General features: G+C 45.3%; 17 non-coding genes across 17 annotated transcripts; all 17 read right to left on the reverse strand.

Annotated features, from left to right (window-relative positions):
• Nucleotides 1-906: 906 nt before the first annotated feature.
• Nucleotides 907-1,097, reverse strand: LOC141188334 (U2 spliceosomal RNA). The gene has a single exon (XR_012262437.1). It is a non-coding gene; the product is annotated as a U2 spliceosomal RNA (small nuclear RNA).
• Nucleotides 1,098-2,220: 1,123 nt separating this feature from the next.
• On the reverse strand, nt 2,221-2,411 carry LOC141188336 (U2 spliceosomal RNA). Its single transcript, XR_012262438.1, has one exon. It is a non-coding gene; the product is annotated as a U2 spliceosomal RNA (small nuclear RNA).
• A 1,121-nt stretch (nt 2,412-3,532) lies between these two features.
• On the reverse strand, nt 3,533-3,723 carry LOC141188337 (U2 spliceosomal RNA). Its single transcript, XR_012262439.1, has one exon. It is a non-coding gene; the product is annotated as a U2 spliceosomal RNA (small nuclear RNA).
• Nucleotides 3,724-4,844: 1,121 nt separating this feature from the next.
• On the reverse strand, nt 4,845-5,035 carry LOC141188338 (U2 spliceosomal RNA). Its single transcript, XR_012262440.1, has one exon. It is a non-coding gene; the product is annotated as a U2 spliceosomal RNA (small nuclear RNA).
• Nucleotides 5,036-6,155: 1,120 nt separating this feature from the next.
• LOC141188339 (U2 spliceosomal RNA) lies at nt 6,156-6,346 on the reverse strand. Its single transcript, XR_012262441.1, has one exon. It is a non-coding gene; the product is annotated as a U2 spliceosomal RNA (small nuclear RNA).
• Nucleotides 6,347-7,469: 1,123 nt separating this feature from the next.
• LOC141188340 (U2 spliceosomal RNA) lies at nt 7,470-7,660 on the reverse strand. Its single transcript, XR_012262442.1, has one exon. It is a non-coding gene; the product is annotated as a U2 spliceosomal RNA (small nuclear RNA).
• Nucleotides 7,661-8,782: 1,122 nt separating this feature from the next.
• On the reverse strand, nt 8,783-8,973 carry LOC141185179 (U2 spliceosomal RNA). Its single transcript, XR_012259865.1, has one exon. It is a non-coding gene; the product is annotated as a U2 spliceosomal RNA (small nuclear RNA).
• A 1,122-nt stretch (nt 8,974-10,095) lies between these two features.
• On the reverse strand, nt 10,096-10,286 carry LOC141188341 (U2 spliceosomal RNA). Its single transcript, XR_012262443.1, has one exon. It is a non-coding gene; the product is annotated as a U2 spliceosomal RNA (small nuclear RNA).
• Nucleotides 10,287-11,407: 1,121 nt separating this feature from the next.
• LOC141184648 (U2 spliceosomal RNA) lies at nt 11,408-11,598 on the reverse strand. Its single transcript, XR_012259384.1, has one exon. It is a non-coding gene; the product is annotated as a U2 spliceosomal RNA (small nuclear RNA).
• Nucleotides 11,599-12,716: 1,118 nt separating this feature from the next.
• LOC141188342 (U2 spliceosomal RNA) lies at nt 12,717-12,907 on the reverse strand. The gene has a single exon (XR_012262444.1). It is a non-coding gene; the product is annotated as a U2 spliceosomal RNA (small nuclear RNA).
• Nucleotides 12,908-14,028: 1,121 nt separating this feature from the next.
• Nucleotides 14,029-14,219, reverse strand: LOC141185180 (U2 spliceosomal RNA). The gene has a single exon (XR_012259866.1). It is a non-coding gene; the product is annotated as a U2 spliceosomal RNA (small nuclear RNA).
• A 1,120-nt stretch (nt 14,220-15,339) lies between these two features.
• LOC141188343 (U2 spliceosomal RNA) lies at nt 15,340-15,530 on the reverse strand. The gene has a single exon (XR_012262445.1). It is a non-coding gene; the product is annotated as a U2 spliceosomal RNA (small nuclear RNA).
• A 1,121-nt stretch (nt 15,531-16,651) lies between these two features.
• On the reverse strand, nt 16,652-16,842 carry LOC141188345 (U2 spliceosomal RNA). The gene has a single exon (XR_012262447.1). It is a non-coding gene; the product is annotated as a U2 spliceosomal RNA (small nuclear RNA).
• Nucleotides 16,843-17,959: 1,117 nt separating this feature from the next.
• Nucleotides 17,960-18,150, reverse strand: LOC141187350 (U2 spliceosomal RNA). The gene has a single exon (XR_012261545.1). It is a non-coding gene; the product is annotated as a U2 spliceosomal RNA (small nuclear RNA).
• A 1,124-nt stretch (nt 18,151-19,274) lies between these two features.
• On the reverse strand, nt 19,275-19,465 carry LOC141187364 (U2 spliceosomal RNA). The gene has a single exon (XR_012261556.1). It is a non-coding gene; the product is annotated as a U2 spliceosomal RNA (small nuclear RNA).
• A 1,123-nt stretch (nt 19,466-20,588) lies between these two features.
• On the reverse strand, nt 20,589-20,779 carry LOC141188347 (U2 spliceosomal RNA). Its single transcript, XR_012262448.1, has one exon. It is a non-coding gene; the product is annotated as a U2 spliceosomal RNA (small nuclear RNA).
• Nucleotides 20,780-21,899: 1,120 nt separating this feature from the next.
• Nucleotides 21,900-22,090, reverse strand: LOC141188348 (U2 spliceosomal RNA). Its single transcript, XR_012262449.1, has one exon. It is a non-coding gene; the product is annotated as a U2 spliceosomal RNA (small nuclear RNA).
• Nucleotides 22,091-22,913: the final 823 nt, after the last annotated feature.

Raw genomic sequence — 22,913 nt, forward strand, 5'->3', positions numbered from 1 at the left:
CCCACCCGCCTCAACACCGTTGGAAGGGAGGAGAACCAATTAAGGCGGGGGGGGGGTGGAACGAGCAGCTGTCTACCCTTAGCAGGAGGGTTGCTGATTAATTACCTCTCCTGCTGCTGCTGCTGCTGGCTGTCCAGCAGCAGACTGAAGGTGGCTGCTGCTGTGCGCAGGTATATAAAGGCTCAGAGCCTATTATGACACGCGCAGCCAGCGTTCCATTGCCACATTCCGTCTACTGCAGGCGGGATACCTGGATGGCTGAATGTCACTGAGAAACTCACAGAGACCGCCATAAGCAACAGTTTAAAAGAATGCCACAGACTAATCAACCAAACTCTTTGGGTTGGTTTCTCTTTTATAGTCTGCAGGCATTAAATGAAAGAAGTCAGTGTTCCAGCAGAGGGAGACAACGTTTCAGAAAAGGCATTGTAGCAAACCAAAAAAGAAATTTTAAGCGCAGCAGAGTAACCAGCTCACATACCTGTTAGCTCAGGTGAGTTTAAAAGGCTGCTGTTGATAACAAGGGCATTTGCTAAATAGATGGTGTGTGTGCAACAATATACTGAAAGGTCAATTATATTGTGCAGCTTATCTCACCACCTGTAGTTATTTAGGTGAAAGCTCCAAAATGCTTGCCTAATATGTCTGTTTATCCAAAAGGAAGTATAGAGGGAGAGCTAGATAGATAGCATTGCATTACATTACATTACATGGCAATGCAATGCACAGTTGCTGAAGTTGAACCAAAATGAGCTTGTCATCTGGCTTCTGCAACTTTTAACATGAAAAATCCAATGAGGAGAAGAAAAGCAAAGCCAAAGAGTCCATCCCAAAATCCGACAAACAAGCAAAATGAACAAAAAGCATTGAATTCAATTCTTTCTGATTTTAGAAACTGCATTAAAGAAGGGGTGCACCGGTCCTGGAGATACTGCAATACCAGGTCAATGCGTGGAGTGGACAGAGCAAGCTCTTTTTCCATCTCCCTGTTCTAAAAATCCATTTAATATATGGTCCCCAGATAGGGGACGTATCAGATATTAAACTGATAAGAACAGATACTACACTTGATCTTAGCCAAAAGGCCGAGAAGCGATAACCAGAATTGGTTTCCGACTACGGTGCCACCCAAGGATTCTGAAAAGTCCATTTGTGGAGATGGCCACCTGGACTCCCGTTAAGAAGACATGCTGTCAACCTCTAGATCCCTCACATGCCTGCACTTTTCGGCTTGCTGCTGCTGCAATCCACGCGTTTTAGATCTGCATAACTCCACCTCTTTTAGCACAGTACCCTCAACCCCCGGCTGTTCCCACCCGCCTCAACACCGTTGGAAGGGAGGAGAACCAATTAAGGCGGGGGGGGGGTGGAACGAGCAGCTGTCTACCCTTAGCAGGAGGGTTGCTGATTAATTACCTCTCCTGCTGCTGCTGCTGCTGCTGGCTGTCCAGCAGCAGACTGAAGGTGGCTGCTGCTGTGCGCAGGTATATAAAGGCTCAGAGCCTATTATGACACGCGCAGCCAGCGTTCCATTGCCACATTCCGTCTACTGCAGGCGGGATACCTGGATGGCTGAATGTCACTGAGAAGCTCACAGAGACCGCCATAAGCAACAGTTTAAAAGAATGCCACAGACTAATCAACCAAACTCTTTGGGTTGGTTTCTCTTTTATAGTCTGCAGGCATTAAATGAAAGAAGTCAGTGTTCCAGCAGAGGGAGACAACGTTTCAGAAAAGGCATTGTAGCAAACCAAAAAAGAAATTTTAAGCGCAGCAGAGTAACCAGCTCACATACCTGTTAGCTCAGGTGAGTTTAAAAGGCTGCTGTTGATAACAAGGGCATTTGCTAAATAGATGGTGTGTGTGCAACAATATACTGAAAGGTCAATTATATTGTGCAGCTTATCTCACCACCTGTAGTTATTTAGGTGAAAGCTCCAAAATGCTTGCCTAATATGTCTGTTTATCCAAAAGGAAGTATAGAGGGAGAGCTAGATAGATAGCATTGCATTACATTACATTACATGGCAATGCAATGCACAGTTGCTGAAGTTGAACCAAAATGAGCTTGTCATCTGGCTTCTGCAACTTTTAACATGAAAAATCCAATGAGGAGAAGAAAAGCAAAGCCAAAGAGTCCATCCCAAAATCCGACAAACAAGCAAAATGAACAAAAAGCATTGAATTCAATTCTTTCTGATTTTAGAAACTGCATTAAAGAAGGGGTGCACCGGTCCTGGAGATACTGCAATACCAGGTCAATGCGTGGAGTGGACAGAGCAAGCTCTTTTTCCATCTCCCTGTTCTAAAAATCCATTTAATATATGGTCCCCAGATAGGGGACGTATCAGATATTAAACTGATAAGAACAGATACTACACTTGATCTTAGCCAAAAGGCCGAGAAGCGATAACCAGAATTGGTTTCCGACTACGGTGCCACCCAAGGATTCTGAAAAGTCCATTTGTGGAGATGGCCACCTGGACTCCCGTTAAGAAGACATGCTGTCAACCTCTAGATCCCTCACATGCCTGCACTTTTCGGCTTGCTGCTGCTGCAATCCACGCGTTTTAGATCTGCATAACTCCACCTCTTTTAGCACAGTACCCTCAACCCCCGGCTGTTCCCACCCGCCTCAACACCGTTGGAAGGGAGGAGAACCAATTAAGGCGGGGGGGGGGGTGGAACGAGCAGCTGTCTACCCTTAGCAGGAGGGTTGCTGATTAATTACCTCTCCTGCTGCTGCTGCTGCTGGCTGTCCAGCAGCAGACTGAAGGTGGCTGCTGCTGTGCGCAGGTATATAAAGGCTCAGAGCCTATTATGACACGCGCAGCCAGCGTTCCATTGCCACATTCCGTCTACTGCAGGCGGGATACCTGGATGGCTGAATGTCACTGAGAAGCTCACAGAGACCGCCATAAGCAACAGTTTAAAAGAATGCCACAGACTAATCAACCAAACTTTTTGGGTTGGTTTCTCTTTTATAGTCTGCAGGCATTAAATGAAAGAAGTCAGTGTTCCAGCAGAGGGAGACAACGTTTCAGAAAAGGCATTGTAGCAAACCAAAAAAGAAATTTTAAGCGCAGCAGAGTAACCAGCTCACATACCTGTTAGTTCAGGTGAGTTTAAAAGGCTGCTGTTGATAACAAGGGCATTTGCTAAATAGATGGTGTGTGTGCAACAATATACTGAAAGGTCAATTATATTGTGCAGCTTATCTCACCACCTGTAGTTATTTAGGTGAAAGCTCCAAAATGCTTGCCTAATATGTCTGTTTATCCAAAAGGAAGTATAGAGGGAGAGCTAGATAGATAGCATTGCATTACATTACATTACATGGCAATGCAATGCACAGTTGCTGAAGTTGAACCAAAATGAGCTTGTCATCTGGCTTCTGCAACTTTTAACAAGAAAAATCCAATGAGGAGAAGAAAAGCAAAGCCAAAGAGTCCATCCCAAAATCCGACAAACAAGCAAAATGAACAAAAAGCATTGAATTCAATTCTTTCTGATTTTAGAAACTGCATTAAAGAAGGGGTGCACCGGTCCTGGAGATACTGCAATACCAGGTCAATGCGTGGAGTGGACAGAGCAAGCTCTTTTTCCATCTCCCTGTTCTAAAAATCCATTTAATATATGGTCCCCAGATAGGGGACGTATCAGATATTAAACTGATAAGAACAGATACTACACTTGATCTTAGCCAAAAGGCCGAGAAGCGATAACCAGAATTGGTTTCCGACTACGGTGCCACCCAAGGATTCTGAAAAGTCCATTTGTGGAGATGGCCACCTGGACTCCCGTTAAGAAGACATGCTGTCAACCTCTAGATCCCTCACATGCCTGCACTTTTCGGCTTGCTGCTGCTGCAATCCACGCGTTTTAGATCTGCATAACTCCACCTCTTTCAGCACAGTACCCTCAACCCCCGGCTGTTCCCACCCGCCTCAACACCGTTGGAAGGGAGGAGAACCAATTAAGGCGGGGGGGGGGGTGGAACGAGCAGCTGTCTACCCTTAGCAGGAGGGTTGCTGATTAATTACCTCTCCTGCTGCTGCTGCTGCTGGCTGTCCAGCAGCAGACTGAAGGTGGCTGCTGCTGTGCGCAGGTATATAAAGGCTCAGAGCCTATTATGACACGCGCAGCCAGCGTTCCATTGCCACATTCCGTCTACTGCAGGCGGGATACCTGGATGGCTGAATGTCACTGAGAAGCTCACAGAGACCGCCATAAGCAACAGTTGAAAAGAATGCCACAGACTAATCAACCAAACTTTTTGGGTTGGTTTCTCTTTTATAGTCTGCAGGCATTAAATGAAAGAAGTCAGTGTTCCAGCAGAGGGAGACAACGTTTCAGAAAAGGCATTGTAGCAAACCAAAAAAGAAATTTTAAGCGCAGCAGAGTAACCAGCTCACATACCTGTTAGCTCAGGTGAGTTTAAAAGGCTGCTGTTGATAACAAGGGCATTTGCTAAATAGATGGTGTGTGTGCAACAATATACTGAAAGGTCAATTATATTGTGCAGCTTATCTCACCACCTGTAGTTATTTAGGTGAAAGCTCCAAAATGCTTGCCTAATATGTCTGTTTATCCAAAAGGAAGTATAGAGGGAGAGCTAGATAGATAGCATTGCATTACATTACATTACATGGCAATGCAATGCACAGTTGCTGAAGTTGAACCAAAATGAGCTTGTCATCTGGCTTCTGCAACTTTTAACATGAAAAATCCAATGAGGAGAAGAAAAGCAAAGCCAAAGAGTCCATCCCAAAATCCGACAAACAAGCAAAATGAACAAAAAGCATTGAATTCAATTCTTTCTGATTTTAGAAACTGCATTAAAGAAGGGGTGCACCGGTCCTGGAGATACTGCAATACCAGGTCAATGCGTGGAGTGGACAGAGCAAGCTCTTTTTCCATCTCCCTGTTCTAAAAATCCATTTAATATATGGTCCCCAGATAGGGGACGTATCAGATATTAAACTGATAAGAACAGATACTACACTTGATCTTAGCCAAAAGGCCGAGAAGCGATAACCAGAATTGGTTTCCGACTACGGTGCCACCCAAGGATTCTGAAAAGTCCATTTGTGGAGATGGCCACCTGGACTCCCGTTAAGAAGACATGCTGTCAACCTCTAGATCCCTCACATGCCTGCACTTTTCGGCTTGCTGCTGCTGCAATCCACGCGTTTTAGATCTGCATAACTCCACCTCTTTTAGCACAGTACCCTCAACCCCCGGCTGTTCCCACCCGCCTCAACACCGTTGGAAGGGAGGAGAACCAATTAAGGCGGGGGGGGGGTGGAACGAGCAGCTGTCTACCCTTAGCAGGAGGGTTGCTGATTAATTACCTCTCCTGCTGCTGCTGCTGCTGGCTGTCCAGCAGCAGACTGAAGGTGGCTGCTGCTGTGCGCAGGTATATAAAGGCTCAGAGCCTATTATGACACGCGCAGCCAGCGTTCCATTGCCACATTCCATCTACTGCAGGCGGGATACCTGGATGGCTGAATGTCACTGAGAAGCTCACAGAGACCGCCATAAGCAACAGTTTAAAAGAATGCCACAGACTAATCAACCAAACTTTTTGGGTTGGTTTCTCTTTTATAGTCTGCAGGCATTAAATGAAAGAAGTCAGTGTTCCAGCAGAGGGAGACAACGTTTCAGAAAAGGCATTGTAGCAAACCAAAAAAGAAATTTTAAGCGCAGCAGAGTAACCAGCTCACATACCTGTTAGCTCAGGTGAGTTTAAAAGGCTGCTGTTGATAACAAGGGCATTTGCTAAATAGATGGTGTGTGTGCAACAATATACTGAAAGGTCAATTATATTGTGCAGCTTATCTCACCACCTGTAGTTATTTAGGTGAAAGCTCCAAAATGCTTGCCTAATATGTCTGTTTATCCAAAAGGAAGTATAGAGGGAGAGCTAGATAGATAGCATTGCATTACATTACATTACATGGCAATGCAATGCACAGTTGCTGAAGTTGAACCAAAATGAGCTTGTCATCTGGCTTCTGCAACTTTTAACATGAAAAATCCAATGAGGAGAAGAAAAGCAAAGCCAAAGAGTCCATCCCAAAATCCGACAAACAAGCAAAATGAACAAAAAGCATTGAATTCAATTCTTTCTGATTTTAGAAACTGCATTAAAGAAGGGGTGCACCGGTCCTGGAGATACTGCAATACCAGGTCAATGCGTGGAGTGGACAGAGCAAGCTCTTTTTCCATCTCCCTGTTCTAAAAATCCATTTAATATATGGTCCCCAGATAGGGGACGTATCAGATATTAAACTGATAAGAACAGATACTACACTTGATCTTAGCCAAAAGGCCGAGAAGCGATAACCAGAATTGGTTTCCGACTACGGTGCCACCCAAGGATTCTGAAAAGTCCATTTGTGGAGATGGCCACCTGGACTCCCGTTAAGAAGACATGCTGTCAACCTCTAGATCCCTCACATGCCTGCACTTTTCGGCTTGCTGCTGCTGCAATCCACGCGTTTTAGATCTGCATAACTCCACCTCTTTTAGCACAGTACCCTCAACCCCCGGCTGTTCCCACCCGCCTCAACACCGTTGGAAGGGAGGAGAACCAATTAAGGCGGGGGGGGGGGGGTGGAACGAGCAGCTGTCTACCCTTAGCAGGAGGGTTGCTGATTAATTACCTCTCCTGCTGCTGCTGCTGCTGGCTGTCCAGCAGCAGACTGAAGGTGGCTGCTGCTGTGCGCAGGTATATAAAGGCTCAGAGCCTATTATGACACGCGCAGCCAGCGTTCCATTGCCACATTCCGTCTACTGCAGGCGGGATACCTGGATGGCTGAATGTCACTGAGAAGCTCACAGAGACCGCCATAAGCAACAGTTTAAAAGAATGCCACAGACTAATCAACCAAACTTTTTGGGTTGGTTTCTCTTTTATAGTCTGCAGGCATTAAATGAAAGAAGTCAGTGTTCCAGCAGAGGGAGACAACGTTTCAGAAAAGGCATTGTAGCAAACCAAAAAAGAAATTTTAAGCGCAGCAGAGTAACCAGCTCACATACCTGTTAGCTCAGGTGAGTTTAAAAGGCTGCTGTTGATAACAAGGGCATTTGCTAAATAGATGGTGTGTGTGCAACAATATACTGAAAGGTCAATTATATTGTGCAGCTTTTCTCACCACCTGTAGTTATTTAGGTGAAAGCTCCAAAATGCTTGCCTAATATGTCTGTTTATCCAAAAGGAAGTATAGAGGGAGAGCTAGATAGATAGCATTGCATTACATTACATTACATGGCAATGCAATGCACAGTTGCTGAAGTTGAACCAAAATGAGCTTGTCATCTGGCTTCTGCAACTTTTAACATGAAAAATCCAATGAGGAGAAGAAAAGCAAAGCCAAAGAGTCCATCCCAAAATCCGACAAACAAGTAAAATGAACAAAAAGCATTGAATTCAATTCTTTCTGATTTTAGAAACTGCATTAAAGAAGGGGTGCACCGGTCCTGGAGATACTGCAATACCAGGTCAATGCGTGGAGTGGACAGAGCAAGCTCTTTTTCCATCTCCCTGTTCTAAAAATCCATTTAATATATGGTCCCCAGATAGGGGACGTATCAGATATTAAACTGATAAGAACAGATACTACACTTGATCTTAGCCAAAAGGCCGAGAAGCGATAACCAGAATTGGTTTCCGACTACGGTGCCACCCAAGGATTCTGAAAAGTCCATTTGTGGAGATGGCCACCTGGACTCCCGTTAAGAAGACATGCTGTCAACCTCTAGATCCCTCACATGCCTGCACTTTTCGGCTTGCTGCTGCTGCAATCCACGCGTTTTAGATCTGCATAACTCCACCTCTTTTAGCACAGTACCCTCAACCCCCGGCTGTTCCCACCCGCCTCAACACCGTTGGAAGGGAGGAGAACCAATTAAGGCGGGGGGGGGGGGTGGAACGAGCAGCTGTCTACCCTTAGCAGGAGGGTTGCTGATTAATTACCTCTCCTGCTGCTGCTGCTGCTGGCTGTCCAGCAGCAGACTGAAGGTGGCTGCTGCTGTGCGCAGGTATATAAAGGCTCAGAGCCTATTATGACACGCGCAGCCAGCGTTCCATTGCCACATTCCGTCTACTGCAGGCGGGATACCTGGATGGCTGAATGTCACTGAGAAGCTCACAGAGACCGCCATAAGCAACAGTTTAAAAGAATGCCACAGACTAATCAAACAAACTTTTTGGGTTGGTTTCTCTTTTATAGTCTGCAGGCATTAAATGAAAGAAGTCAGTGTTCCAGCAGAGGGAGACAACGTTTCAGAAAAGGCATTGTAGCAAACCAAAAAAGAAATTTTAAGCGCAGCAGAGTAACCAGCTCACATACCTGTTAGCTCAGGTGAGTTTAAAAGGCTGCTGTTGATAACAAGGGCATTTGCTAAATAGATGGTGCGTGTGCAACAATATACTGAAAGGTCAATTATATTGTGCAGCTTATCTCACCACCTGTAGTTATTTAGGTGAAAGCTCCAAAATGCTTGCCTAATATGTCTGTTTATCCAAAAGGAAGTATAGAGGGAGAGCTAGATAGATAGCATTGCATTACATTACATTACATGGCAATGCAATGCACAGTTGCTGAAGTTGAACCAAAATGAGCTTGTCATCTGGCTTCTGCAACTTTTAACATGAAAAATCCAATGAGGAGAAGAAAAGCAAAGCCAAAGAGTCCATCCCAAAATCCGACAAACAAGCAAAATGAACAAAAAGCATTGAATTCAATTCTTTCTGATTTTAGAAACTGCATTAAAGAAGGGGTGCACCGGTCCTGGAGATACTGCAATACCAGGTCAATGCGTGGAGTGGACAGAGCAAGCTCTTTTTCCATCTCCCTGTTCTAAAAATCCATTTAATATATGGTCCCCAGATAGGGGACGTATCAGATATTAAACTGATAAGAACAGAAACTACACTTGATCTTAGCCAAAAGGCCGAGAAGCGATAACCAGAATTGGTTTCCGACTACGGTGCCACCCAAGGATTCTGAAAAGTCCATTTGTGGAGATGGCCACCTGGACTCCCGTTAAGAAGACATGCTGTCAACCTCTAGATCCCTCACATGCCTGCACTTTTCGGCTTGCTGCTGCTGCAATCCACGCGTTTTAGATCTGCATAACTCCACCTCTTTTAGCACAGTACCCTCAACCCCCGGCTGTTCCCACCCGCCTCAACACCGTTGGAAGGGAGGAGAACCAATTAAGGCGGGGGGGGGGGGTGGAACGAGCAGCTGTCTACCCTTAGCAGGAGGGTTGCTGATTAATTACCTCTCCTGCTGCTGCTGCTGCTGGCTGTCCAGCAGCAGACTGAAGGTGGCTGCTGCTGTGCGCAGGTATATAAAGGCTCAGAGCCTATTATGACACGCGCAGCCAGCGTTCCATTGCCACATTCCGTCTACTGCAGGCGGGATACCTGGATGGCTGAATGTCACTGAGAAGCTCACAGAGACCGCCATAAGCAACAGTTTAAAAGAATGCCACAGACTAATCAACCAAACTTTTTGGGTTGGTTTCTCTTTTATAGTCTGCAGGCATTAAATGAAAGAAGTCAGTGTTCCAGCAGAGGGAGACAACGTTTCAGAAAAGGCATTGTAGCAAACCAAAAAAGAAATTTTAAGCGCAGCAGAGTAACCAGCTCACATACCTGTTAGCTCAGGTGAGTTTAAAAGGCTGCTGTTGATAACAAGGGCATTTGCTAAATAGATGGTGTGTGTGCAACAATATACTGAAAGGTCAATTATATTGTGCAGCTTATCTCACCACCTGTAGTTATTTAGGTGAAAGCTCCAAAATGCTTGCCTAATATGTCTGTTTATCCAAAAGGAAGTATAGAGGGAGAGCTAGATAGATAGCATTGCATTACATTACATTACATGGCAATGCAATGCACAGTTGCTGAAATTGAACCAAAATGAGCTTGTCATCTGGCTTCTGCAACTTTTAACATGAAAAATCCAATGAGGAGAAGAAAAGCAAAGCCAAAGAGTCCATCCCAAAATCCGACAAACAAGCAAAATGAACAAAAAGCATTGAATTCAATTCTTTCTGATTTTAGAAACTGCATTAAAGAAGGGGTGCACCGGTCCTGGAGATACTGCAATACCAGGTCAATGCGTGGAGTGGACAGAGCAAGCTCTTTTTCCATCTCCCTGTTCTAAAAATCCATTTAATATATGGTCCCCAGATAGGGGACGTATCAGATATTAAACTGATAAGAACAGATACTACACTTGATCTTAGCCAAAAGGCCGAGAAGCGATAACCAGAATTGGTTTCCGACTACGGTGCCACCCAAGGATTCTGAAAAGTCCATTTGTGGAGATGGCCACCTGGACTCCGGTTAAGAAGACATGCTGTCAACCTCTAGATCCCTCACATGCCTGCACTTTTCGGCTTGCTGCTGCTGCAATCCACGCGTTTTAGATCTGCATAACTCCACCTCTTTTAGCACAGTACCCTCAACCCCCGGCTGTTCCCACCCGCCTCAACACCGTTGGAAGGGAGGAGAACCAATTAAGGCGGGGGGGGGGGTGGAACGAGCAGCTGTCTACCCTTAGCAGGAGGGTTGCTGATTAATTACCTCTCCTGCTGCTGCTGCTGCTGGCTGTCCAGCAGCAGACTGAAGGTGGCTGCTGCTGTGCGCAGGTATATAAAGGCTCAGAGCCTATTATGACACGCGCAGCCAGCGTTCCATTGCCACATTCCGTCTACTGCAGGCGGGATACCTGGATGGCTGAATGTCACTGAGAAGCTCACAGAGACCGCCATAAGCAACAGTTTAAAAGAATGCCACAGACTAATCAACCAAACTTTTTGGGTTGGTTTCTCTTTTATAGTCTGCAGGCATTAAATGAAAGAAGTCAGTGTTCCAGCAGAGGGAGACAACGTTTCAGAAAAGGCATTGTAGCAAACCAAAAAAGAAATTTTAAGCGCAGCAGAGTAACCAGCTCACATACCTGTTAGCTCAGGTGAGTTTAAAAGGCTGCTGTTGATAACAAGGGCATTTGCTAAATAGATGGTGTGTGTGCAACAATATACTGAAAGGTCAATTATATTGTGCAGCTTATCTCACCACCTGTAGTTATTTAGGTGAAAGCTCCAAAATGCTTGCCTAATATGTCTGTTTATCCAAAAGGAAGTATAGAGGGAGAGCTAGATAGATAGCATTGCATTACATTACATTACATGGCAATGCAATGCACAGTTGCTGAAGTTGAACCAAAATGAGCTTGTCATCTGGCTTCTGCAACTTTTAACATGAAAAATCCAATGAGGAGAAGAAAAGCAAAGCCAAAGAGTCCATCCCAAAATCCGACAAACAAGCAAAATGAACAAAAAGCATTGAATTCAATTCTTTCTGATTTTAGAAACTGCATTAAAGAAGGGGTGCACCGGTCCTGGAGATACTGCAATACCAGGTCAATGCGTGGAGTGGACTGAGCAAGCTCTTTTTCCATCTCCCTGTTCTAAAAATCCATTTAATATATGGTCCCCAGATAGGGGACGTATCAGATATTAAACTGATAAGAACAGATACTACACTTGATCTTAGCCAAAAGGCCGAGAAGCGATAACCAGAATTGGTTTCCGACTACGGTGCCACCCAAGGATTCTGAAAAGTCCATTTGTGGAGATGGCCACCTGGACTCCCGTTAAGAAGACATGCTGTCAACCTCTAGATCCCTCACATGCCTGCACTTTTCGGCTTGCTGCTGCTGCAATCCACGCGTTTTAGATCTGCATAACTCCACCTCTTTTAGCACAGTACCCTCAACCCCCGGCTGTTCCCACCCGCCTCAACACCGTTGGAAGGGAGGAGAACCAATTAAGGCGGGGGGGGGGGGGGTGGAACGAGCAGCTGTCTACCCTTAGCAGGAGGGTTGCTGATTAATTACCTCTCCTGCTGCTGCTGGCTGTCCAGCAGCAGACTGAAGGTGGCTGCTGCTGTGCGCAGGTATATAAAGGCTCAGAGCCTATTATGACACGCGCAGCCAGCGTTCCATTGCCACATTCCGTCTACTGCAGGCGGGATACCTGGATGGCTGAATGTCACTGAGAAGCTCACAGAGACCGCCATAAGCAACAGTTTAAAAGAATGCCACAGACTAATCAACCAAACTTTTTGGGTTGGTTTCTCTTTTATAGTCTGCAGGCATTAAATGAAAGAAGTCAGTGTTCCAGCAGAGGGAGACAACGTTTCAGAAAAGGCATTGTAGCAAACCAAAAAAGAAATTTTAAGCGCAGCAGAGTAACCAGCTCACATACCTGTTAGCTCAGGTGAGTTTAAAAGGCTGCTGTTGATAACAAGGGCATTTGCTAAATAGATGGTGTGTGTGCAACAATATACTGAAAGGTCAATTATATTGTGCAGCTTTTCTCACCACCTGTAGTTATTTAGGTGAAAGCTCCAAAATGCTTGCCTAATATGTCTGTTTATCCAAAAGGAAGTATAGAGGGAGAGCTAGATAGATAGCATTGCATTACATTACATTACATGGCAATGCAATGCACAGTTGCTGAAGTTGAACCAAAATGAGCTTGTCATCTGGCTTCTGCAACTTTTAACATGAAAAATCCAATGAGGAGAAGAAAAGCAAAGCCAAAGAGTCCATCCCAAAATCCGACAAACAAGTAAAATGAACAAAAAGCATTGAATTCAATTCTTTCTGATTTTAGAAACTGCATTAAAGAAGGGGTGCACCGGTCCTGGAGATACTGCAATACCAGGTCAATGCGTGGAGTGGACAGAGCAAGCTCTTTTTCCATCTCCCTGTTCTAAAAATCCATTTAATATATGGTCCCCAGATAGGGGACGTATCAGATATTAAACTGATAAGAACAGATACTACACTTGATCTTAGCCAAAAGGCCGAGAAGCGATAACCAGAATTGGTTTCCGACTACGGTGCCACCCAAGGATTCTGAAAAGTCCATTTGTGGAGATGGCCACCTGGACTCCCGTTAAGAAGACATGCTGTCAACCTCTAGATCCCTCACATGCCTGCACTTTTCGGCTTGCTGCTGCTGCAATCCACGCGTTTTAGATCTGCATAACTCCACCTCTTTTAGCACAGTACCCTCAACCCCCGGCTGTTCCCACCCGCCTCAACACCGTTGGAAGGGAGGAGAACCAATTAAGGCGGGGGGGGGGGTGGAACGAGCAGCTGTCTACCCTTAGCAGGAGGGTTGCTGATTAATTACCTCTCCTGCTGCTGCTGCTGCTGGCTGTCCAGCAGCAGACTGAAGGTGGCTGCTGCTGTGCGCAGGTATATAAAGGCTCAGAGCCTATTATGACACGCGCAGCCAGCGTTCCATTGCCACATTCCGTCTACTGCAGGCGGGATACCTGGATGGCTGAATGTCACTGAGAAGCTCACAGAGACCGCCATAAGCAACAGTTTAAAAGAATGCCACAGACTAATCAAACAAACTTTTTGGGTTGGTTTCTCTTTTATAGTCTGCAGGCATTAAATGAAAGAAGTCAGTGTTCCAGCAGAGGGAGACAACGTTTCAGAAAAGGCATTGTAGCAAACCAAAAAAGAAATTTTAAGCGCAGCAGAGTAACCAGCTCACATACCTGTTAGCTCAGGTGAGTTTAAAAGGCTGCTGTTGATAACAAGGGCATTTGCTAAATAGATGGTGCGTGTGCAACAATATACTGAAAGGTCAATTATATTGTGCAGCTTATCTCACCACCTGTAGTTATTTAGGTGAAAGCTCCAAAATGCTTGCCTAATATGTCTGTTTATCCAAAAGGAAGTATAGAGGGAGAGCTAGATAGATAGCATTGCATTACATTACATTACATGGCAATGCAATGCACAGTTGCTGAAGTTGAACCAAAATGAGCTTGTCATCTGGCTTCTGCAACTTTTAACATGAAAAATCCAATGAGGAGAAGAAAAGCAAAGCCAAAGAGTCCATCCCAAAATCCGACAAACAAGCAAAATGAACAAAAAGCATTGAATTCAATTCTTTCTGATTTTAGAAACTGCATTAAAGAAGGGGTGCACCGGTCCTGGAGATACTGCAATACCAGGTCAATGCGTGGAGTGGACAGAGCAAGCTCTTTTTCCATCTCCCTGTTCTAAAAATCCATTTAATATATGGTCCCCAGATAGGGGACGTATCAGATATTAAACTGATAAGAACAGAAACTACACTTGATCTTAGCCAAAAGGCCGAGAAGCGATAACCAGAATTGGTTTCCGACTACGGTGCCACCCAAGGATTCTGAAAAGTCCATTTGTGGAGATGGCCACCTGGACTCCCGTTAAGAAGACATGCTGTCAACCTCTAGATCCCTCACATGCCTGCACTTTTCGGCTTGCTGCTGCTGCAATCCACGCGTTTTAGATCTGCATAACTCCACGTCTTTTAGCACAGTACCCTCAACCCCCGGCTGTTCCCACCCGCCTCAACACCGTTGGAAGGGAGGAGAACCAATTAAGGCGGGGGGGGGGTGGAACGAGCAGCTGTCTACCCTTAGCAGGAGGGTTGCTGATTAATTACCTCTCCTGCTGCTGCTGCTGCTGGCTGTCCAGCAGCAGACTGAAGGTGGCTGCTGCTGTGCGCAGGTATATAAAGGCTCAGAGCCTATTATGACACGCGCAGCCAGCGTTCCATTGCCACATTCCGTCTACTGCAGGCGGGATACCTGGATGGCTGAATGTCACTGAGAAGCTCACAGAGACCGCCATAAGCAACAGTTTAAAAGAATGCCACAGACTAATCAACCAAACTTTTTGGGTTGGTTTCTCTTTTATAGTCTGCAGGCATTAAATGAAAGAAGTCAGTGTTCCAGCAGAGGGAGACAACGTTTCAGAAAAGGCATTGTAGCAAACCAAAAAAGAAATTTTAAGCGCAGCAGAGTAACCAGCTCACATACCTGTTAGCTCAGGTGAGTTTAAAAGGCTGCTGTTGATAACAAGGGCATTTGCTAAATAGATGGTGTGTGTGCAACAATATACTGAAAGGTCAATTATATTGTGCAGCTTATCTCACCACCTGTAGTTATTTAGGTGAAAGCTCCAAAATGCTTGCCTAATATGTCTGTTTATCCAAAATGAAGTATAGAGGGAGAGCTAGATAGATAGCATTGCATTACATTACATTACATGGCAATGCAATGCACAGTTGCTGAAATTGAACCAAAATGAGCTTGTCATCTGGCTTCTGCAACTTTTAACATGAAAAATCCAATGAGGAGAAGAAAAGCAAAGCCAAAGAGTCCATCCCAAAATCCGACAAACAAGCAAAATGAACAAAAAGCATTGAATTCAATTCTTTCTGATTTTAGAAACTGCATTAAAGAAGGGGTGCACCGGTCCTGGAGATACTGCAATACCAGGTCAATGCGTGGAGTGGACAGAGCAAGCTCTTTTTCCATCTCCCTGTTCTAAAAATCCATTTAATATATGGTCCCCAGATAGGGGACGTATCAGATATTAAACTGATAAGAACAGATACTACACTTGATCTTAGCCAAAAGGCCGAGAAGCGATAACCAGAATTGGTTTCCGACTACGGTGCCACCCAAGGATTCTGAAAAGTCCATTTGTGGAGATGGCCACCTGGACTCCGGTTAAGAAGACATGCTGTCAACCTCTAGATCCCTCACATGCCTGCACTTTTCGGCTTGCTGCTGCTGCAATCCACGCGTTTTAGATCTGCATAACTCCACCTCTTTTAGCACAGTACCCTCAACCCCCGGCTGTTCCCACCCGCCTCAACACCGTTGGAAGGGAGGAGAACCAATTAAGGCGGGGGGGGGGGTGGAACGAGCAGCTGTCTACCCTTAGCAGGAGGGTTGCTGATTAATTACCTCTCCTGCTGCTGCTGCTGCTGGCTGTCCAGCAGCAGACTGAAGGTGGCTGCTGCTGTGCGCAGGTATATAAAGGCTCAGAGCCTATTATGACACGCGCAGCCAGCGTTCCATTGCCACATTCCGTCTACTGCAGGCGGGATACCTGGATGGCTGAATGTCACTGAGAAGCTCACAGAGACCGCCATAAGCAACAGTTTAAAAGAATGCCACAGACTAATCAACCAAACTTTTTGGGTTGGTTTCTCTTTTATAGTCTGCAGGCATTAAATGAAAGAAGTCAGTGTTCCAGCAGAGGGAGACAACGTTTCAGAAAAGGCATTGTAGCAAACCAAAAAAGAAATTTTAAGCGCAGCAGAGTAACCAGCTCACATACCTGTTAGCTCAGGTGAGTTTAAAAGGCTGCTGTTGATAACAAGGGCATTTGCTAAATAGATGGTGTGTGTGCAACAATATACTGAAAGGTCAATTATATTGTGCAGCTTATCTCACCACCTGTAGTTATTTAGGTGAAAGCTCCAAAATGCTTGCCTAATATGTCTGTTTATCCAAAAGGAAGTATAGAGGGAGAGCTAGATAGATAGCATTGCATTACATTACATTACATGGCAATGCAATGCACAGTTGCTGAAGTTGAACCAAAATGAGCTTGTCATCTGGCTTCTGCAACTTTTAACATGAAAAATCCAATGAGGAGAAGAAAAGCAAAGCCAAAGAGTCCATCCCAAAATCCGACAAACAAGCAAAATGAACAAAAAGCATTGAATTCAATTCTTTCTGATTTTAGAAACTGCATTAAAGAAGGGGTGCACCGGTCCTGGAGATACTGCAATACCAGGTCAATGCGTGGAGTGGACAGAGCAAGCTCTTTTTCCATCTCCCTGTTCTAAAAATCCATTTAATATATGGTCCCCAGATAGGGGACGTATCAGATATTAAACTGATAAGAACAGATACTACACTTGATCTTAGCCAAAAGGCCGAGAAGCGATAACCAGAATTGGTTTCCGACTACGGTGCCACCCAAGGATTCTGAAAAGTCCATTTGTGGAGATGGCCACCTGGACTCCCGTTAAGAAGACATGCTGTCAACCTCTAGATCCCTCACATGCCTGCACTTTTCGGCTTGCTGCTGCTGCAATCCACGCGTTTTAGATCTGCATAACTCCACCTCTTTTAGCACAGTACCCTCAACCCCCGGCTGTTCCCACCCGCCTCAACACCGTTGGAAGGGAGGAGAACCAATTAAGGCGGGGGGGGGGGGGTGGAACGAGCAGCTGTCTACCCTTAGCAGGAGGGTTGCTGATTAATTACCTCTCCTGCTGCTGCTGGCTGTCCAGCAGCAGACTGAAGGTGGCTGCTGCTGTGCGCAGGTATATAAAGGCTCAGAGCCTATTATGACACGCGCAGCCAGCGTTCCATTGCCACATTCCGTCTACTGCAGGCGGGATACCTGGATGGCTGAATGTCACTGAGAAGCTCACAGAGACCGCCATAAGCAACAGTTTAAAAGAATGCCACAGACTAATCAACCAAACTTTTTGGGTTGGTTTCTCTTTTATAGTCTGCAGGCATTAAATGAAAGAAGTCAGTGTTCCAGCAGAGGGAGACAACGTTTCAGAAAAGGCATTGTAGCAAACCAAAAAAGAAATTTTAAGCGCAGCAGAGTAACCAGCTCACATACCTGTTAGCTCAGGTGAGTTTAAAAGGCTGCTGTTGATAACAAGGGCATTTGCTAAATAGATGGTGTGTGTGCAACAATATACTGAAAGGTCAATTATATTGTGCAGCTTATCTCACCACCTGTAGTTATTTAGGTGAAAGCTCCAAAATGCTTGCCTAATATGTCTGTTTATCCAAAAGGAAGTATAGAGGGAGAGCTAGATAGATAGCATTGCATTACATTACATTACATGGCAATGCAATGCACAGTTGCTGAAGTTGAACCAAAATGAGCTTGTCATCTGGCTTCTGCAACTTTTAACATGAAAAATCCAATGAGGAGAAGAAAAGCAAAGCCAAAGAGTCCATCCCAAAATCCGACAAACAAGCAAAATGAACAAAAAGCATTGAATTCAATTCTTTCTGATTTTAGAAACTGCATTAAAGAAGGGGTGCACCGGTCCTGGAGATACTGCAATACCAGGTCAATGCGTGGAGTGGACAGAGCAAGCTCTTTTTCCATCTCCTTGTTCTAAAAATCCATTTAATATATGGTCCCCAGATAGGGGACGTATCAGATATTAAACTGATAAGAACAGATACTACACTTGATCTTAGCCAAAAGGCCGAGAAGCGATAACCAGAATTGGTTTCCGACTACGGTGCCACCCAAGGATTCTGAAAAGTCCATTTGTGGAGATGGCCACCTGGACTCCCGTTAAGAAGACATGCTGTCAACCTCTAGATCCCTCACATGCCTGCACTTTTCGGCTTGCTGCCGCTGCAATCCACGCGTTTTAGATCTGCATAACTCCACCTCTTTTAGCACAGTACCCTCAACCCCCGGCTGTTCCCACCCGCCTCAACACCGTTGGAAGGGAGGAGAACCAATTAAGGCGGGGGGGGGGGGGGTGGAACGAGCAGCTGTCTACCCTTAGCAGGAGGGTTGCTGATTAATTACCTCTCCTGCTGCTGCTGCTGCTGGCTGTCCAGCAGCAGACTGAAGGTGGCTGCTGCTGTGCGCAGGTATATAAAGGCTCAGAGCCTATTATGACACGCGCAGCCAGCGTTCCATTGCCACATTCCGTCTACTGCAGGCGGGATACCTGGATGGCTGAATGTCACTGAGAAGCTCACAGAGACCGCCATAAGCAACAGTTTAAAAGAATGCCACAGACTAATCAACCAAACTTTTTGGGTTGGTTTCTCTTTTATAGTCTGCAGGCATTAAATGAAAGAAGTCAGTGTTCCAGCAGAGGGAGACAACGTTTCAGAAAAGGCATTGTAGCAAACCAAAAAAGAAATTTTAAGCGCAGCAGAGTAACCAGCTCACATACCTGTTAGCTCAGGTGAGTTTAAAAGGCTGCTGTTGATAACAAGGGCATTTGCTAAATAGATGGTGTGTGTGCAACAATATACTGAAAGGTCAATTATATTGTGCAGCTTATCTCACCACCTGTAGTTATTTAGGTGAAAGCTCCAAAATGCTTGCCTAATATGTCTGTTTATCCAAAAGGAAGTATAGAGGGAGAGCTAGATAGATAGCATTGCATTACATTACATTACATGGCAATGCAATGCACAGTTGCTGAAGTTGAACCAAAATGAGCTTGTCATCTGGCTTCTGCAACTTTTAACATGAAAAATCCAATGAGGAGAAGAAAAGCAAAGCCAAAGAGTCCATCCCAAAATCCGACAAACAAGCAAAATGAACAAAAAGCATTGAATTCAATTCTTTCTGATTTTAGAAACTGCATTAAAGAAGGGGTGCACCGGTCCTGGAGATACTGCAATACCAGGTCAATGCGTGGAGTGGACAGAGCAAGCTCTTTTTCCATCTCCTTGTTCTAAAAATCCATTTAATATATGGTCCCCAGATAGGGGACGTATCAGATATTAAACTGATAAGAACAGATACTACACTTGATCTTAGCCAAAAGGCCGAGAAGCGATAACCAGAATTGGTTTCCGACTACGGTGCCACCCAAGGATTCTGAAAAGTCCATTTGTGGAGATGGCCACCTGGACTCCCGTTAAGAAGACATGCTGTCAACCTCTAGATCCCTCACATGCCTGCACTTTTCGGCTTGCTGCCGCTGCAATCCACGCGTTTTAGATCTGCATAACTCCACCTCTTTTAGCACAGTACCCTCAACCCCCGGCTGTTCCCACCCGCCTCAACACCGTTGGAAGGGAGGAGAACCAATTAAGGCGGGGGGGGGGGGGTGGAACGAGCAGCTGTCTACCCTTAGCAGGAGGGTTGCTGATTAATTACCTCTCCTGCTGCTGCTGCTGCTGGCTGTCCAGCAGCAGACTGAAGGTGGCTGCTGCTGTGCGCAGGTATATAAAGGCTCAGAGCCTATTATGACACGCGCAGCCAGCGTTCCATTGCCACATTCCGTCTACTGCAGGCGGGATACCTGGATGGCTGAATGTCACTGAGAAGCTCACAGAGACCGCCATAAGCAACAGTTTAAAAGAATGCCACAGACTAATCAACCAAACTTTTTGGGTTGGTTTCTCTTTTATAGTCTGCAGGCATTAAATGAAAGAAGTCAGTGTTCCAGCAGAGGGAGACAACGTTTCAGAAAAGGCATTGTAGCAAACCAAAAAAGAAATTTTAAGCGCAGCAGAGTAACCAGCTCACATACCTGTTAGCTCAGGTGAGTTTAAAAGGCTGCTGTTGATAACAAGGGCATTTGCTAAATAGATGGTGTGTGTGCAACAATATACTGAAAGGTCAATTATATTGTGCAGCTTATCTCACCACCTGTAGTTATTTAGGTGAAAGCTCCAAAATGCTTGCCTAATATGTCTGTTTATCCAAAAGGAAGTATAGAGGGAGAGCTAGATAGATAGCATTGCATTACATTACATTACATGGCAATGCAATGCACAGTTGCTGAAGTTGAACCAAAATGAGCTTGTCATCTGGCTTCTGCAACTTTTAACATGAAAAATCCAATGAGGAGAAGAAAAGCAAAGCCAAAGAGTCCATCCCAAAATCCGACAAACAAGCAAAATGAACAAAAAGCATTGAATTCAATTCTTTCTGATTTTAGAAACTGCATTAAAGAAGGGGTGCACCGGTCCTGGAGATACTGCAATACCAGGTCAATGCGTGGAGTGGACAGAGCAAGCTCTTTTTCCATCTCCCTGTTCTAAAAATCCATTTAATATATGGTCCCCAGATAGGGGACGTATCAGATATTAAACTGATAAGAACAGATACTACACTTGATCTTAGCCAAAAGGCCGAGAAGCGATAACCAGAATTGGTTTCCGACTACGGTGCCACCCAAGGATTCTGAAAAGTCCATTTGTGGAGATGGCCACCTGGACTCCCGTTAAGAAGACATGCTGTCAACCTCTAGATCCCTCACATGCCTGCACTTTTCGGCTTGCTGCTGCTGCAATCCACGCGTTTTAGATCTGCATAACTCCACCTCTTTTAGCACAGTACCCTCAACCCCCGGCTGTTCCCACCCGCCTCAACACCGTTGGAAGGGAGGAGAACCAATTAAGGCGGGGGGGGGGTGGAACGAGCAGCTGTCTACCCTTAGCAGGAGGGTTGCTGATTAATTACCTCTCCTGCTGCTGCTGCTGCTGGCTGTCCAGCAGCAGACTGAAGGTGGCTGCTGCTGTGCGCAGGTATATAAAGGCTCAGAGCCTATTATGACACGCGCAGCCAGCGTTCCATTGCCACATTCCGTCTACTGCAGGCGGGATACCTGGATGGCTGAATGTCACTGAGAAGCTCACAGAGACCGCCATAAGCAACAGTTTAAAAGAATGCCACAGACTAATCAACCAAACTTTTTGGGTTGGTTTCTCTTTTATAGTCTGCAGGCATTAAATGAAAGAAGTCAGTGTTCCAGCAGAGGGAGACAACGTTTCAGAAAAGGCATTGTAGCAAACCAAAAAAGAAATTTTAAGCGCAGCAGAGTAACCAGCTCACATACCTGTTAGCTCAGGTGAGTTTAAAAGGCTGCTGTTGATAACAAGGGCATTTGCTAAATAGATGGTGTGTGTGCAACAATATACTGAAAGGTCAATTATATTGTGCAGCTTATCTCACCACCTGTAGTTATTTAGGTGAAAGCTCCAAAATGCTTGCCTAATATGTCTGTTTATCCAAAAGGAAGTATAGAGGGAGAGCTAGATAGATAGCATTGCATTACATTACATTACATGGCAATGCAATGCACAGTTGCTGAAGTTGAACCAAAATGAGCTTGTCATCTGGCTTCTGCAACTTTTAACATGAAAAATCCAATGAGGAGAAGAAAAGCAAAGCCAAAGAGTCCATCCCAAAATCCGACAAACAAGCAAAATGAACAAAAAGCATTGAATTCAATTCTTTCTGATTTTAGAAACTGCATTAAAGAAGGGGTGCACCGGTCCTGGAGATACTGCAATACCAGGTCAATGCGTGGAGTGGACAGAGCAAGCTCTTTTTCCATCTCCCTGTTCTAAAAATCCATTTAATATATGGTCCCCAGATAGGGGACGTATCAGATATTAAACTGATAAGAACAGATACTACACTTGATCTTAGCCAAAAGGCCGAGAAGCGATAACCAGAATTGGTTTCCGACTACGGTGCCACCCAAGGATTCTGAAAAGTCCATTTGTGGAGATGGCCACCTGGACTCCCGTTAAGAAGACATGCTGTCAACCTCTAGATCCCTCACATGCCTGCACTTTTCGGCTTGCTGCTGCTGCAATCCACGCGTTTTAGATCTGCATAACTCCACCTCTTTTAGCACAGTACCCTCAACCCCCGGCTGTTCCCACCCGCCTCAACACCGTTGGAAGGGAGGAGAACCAATTAAGGCGGGGGGGGGGGTGGAACGAGCAGCTGTCTACCCTTAGCAGGAGGGTTGCTGATTAATTACCTCTCCTGCTGCTGCTGGCTGTCCAGCAGCAGACTGAAGGTGGCTGCTGCTGTGCGCAGGTATATAAAGGCTCAGAGCCTATTATGACACGCGCAGCCAGCGTTCCATTGCCACATTCCGTCTACTGCAGGCGGGATACCTGGATGGCTGAATGTCACTGAGAAGCTCACAGAGACCGCCATAAGCAACAGTTTAAAAGAATGCCACAGACTAATCAACCAAACTTTTTGGGTTGGTTTCTCTTTTATAGTCTGCAGGCATTAAATGAAAGAAGTCAGTGTTCCAGCAGAGGGAGACAACGTTTCAGAAAAGGCATTGTAGCAAACCAAAAAAGAAATTTTAAGCGCAGCAGAGTAACCAGCTCACATACCTGTTAGCTCAGGTGAGTTTAAAAGGCTGCTGTTGATAACAAGGGCATTTGCTAAATAGATGGTGTGTGTGCAACAATATACTGAAAGGTCAATTATATTGTGCAGCTTATCTCACCACCTGTAGTTATTTAG

This window comes from Phyllobates terribilis, unplaced genomic scaffold, assembly GCF_046119375.1.
Source record: "Phyllobates terribilis strain yellow unplaced genomic scaffold, ASM4611937v1 Scaffold_40__1_contigs__length_11209783, whole genome shotgun sequence".
Taxonomy (NCBI): domain Eukaryota; kingdom Metazoa; phylum Chordata; class Amphibia; order Anura; family Dendrobatidae; genus Phyllobates; species Phyllobates terribilis.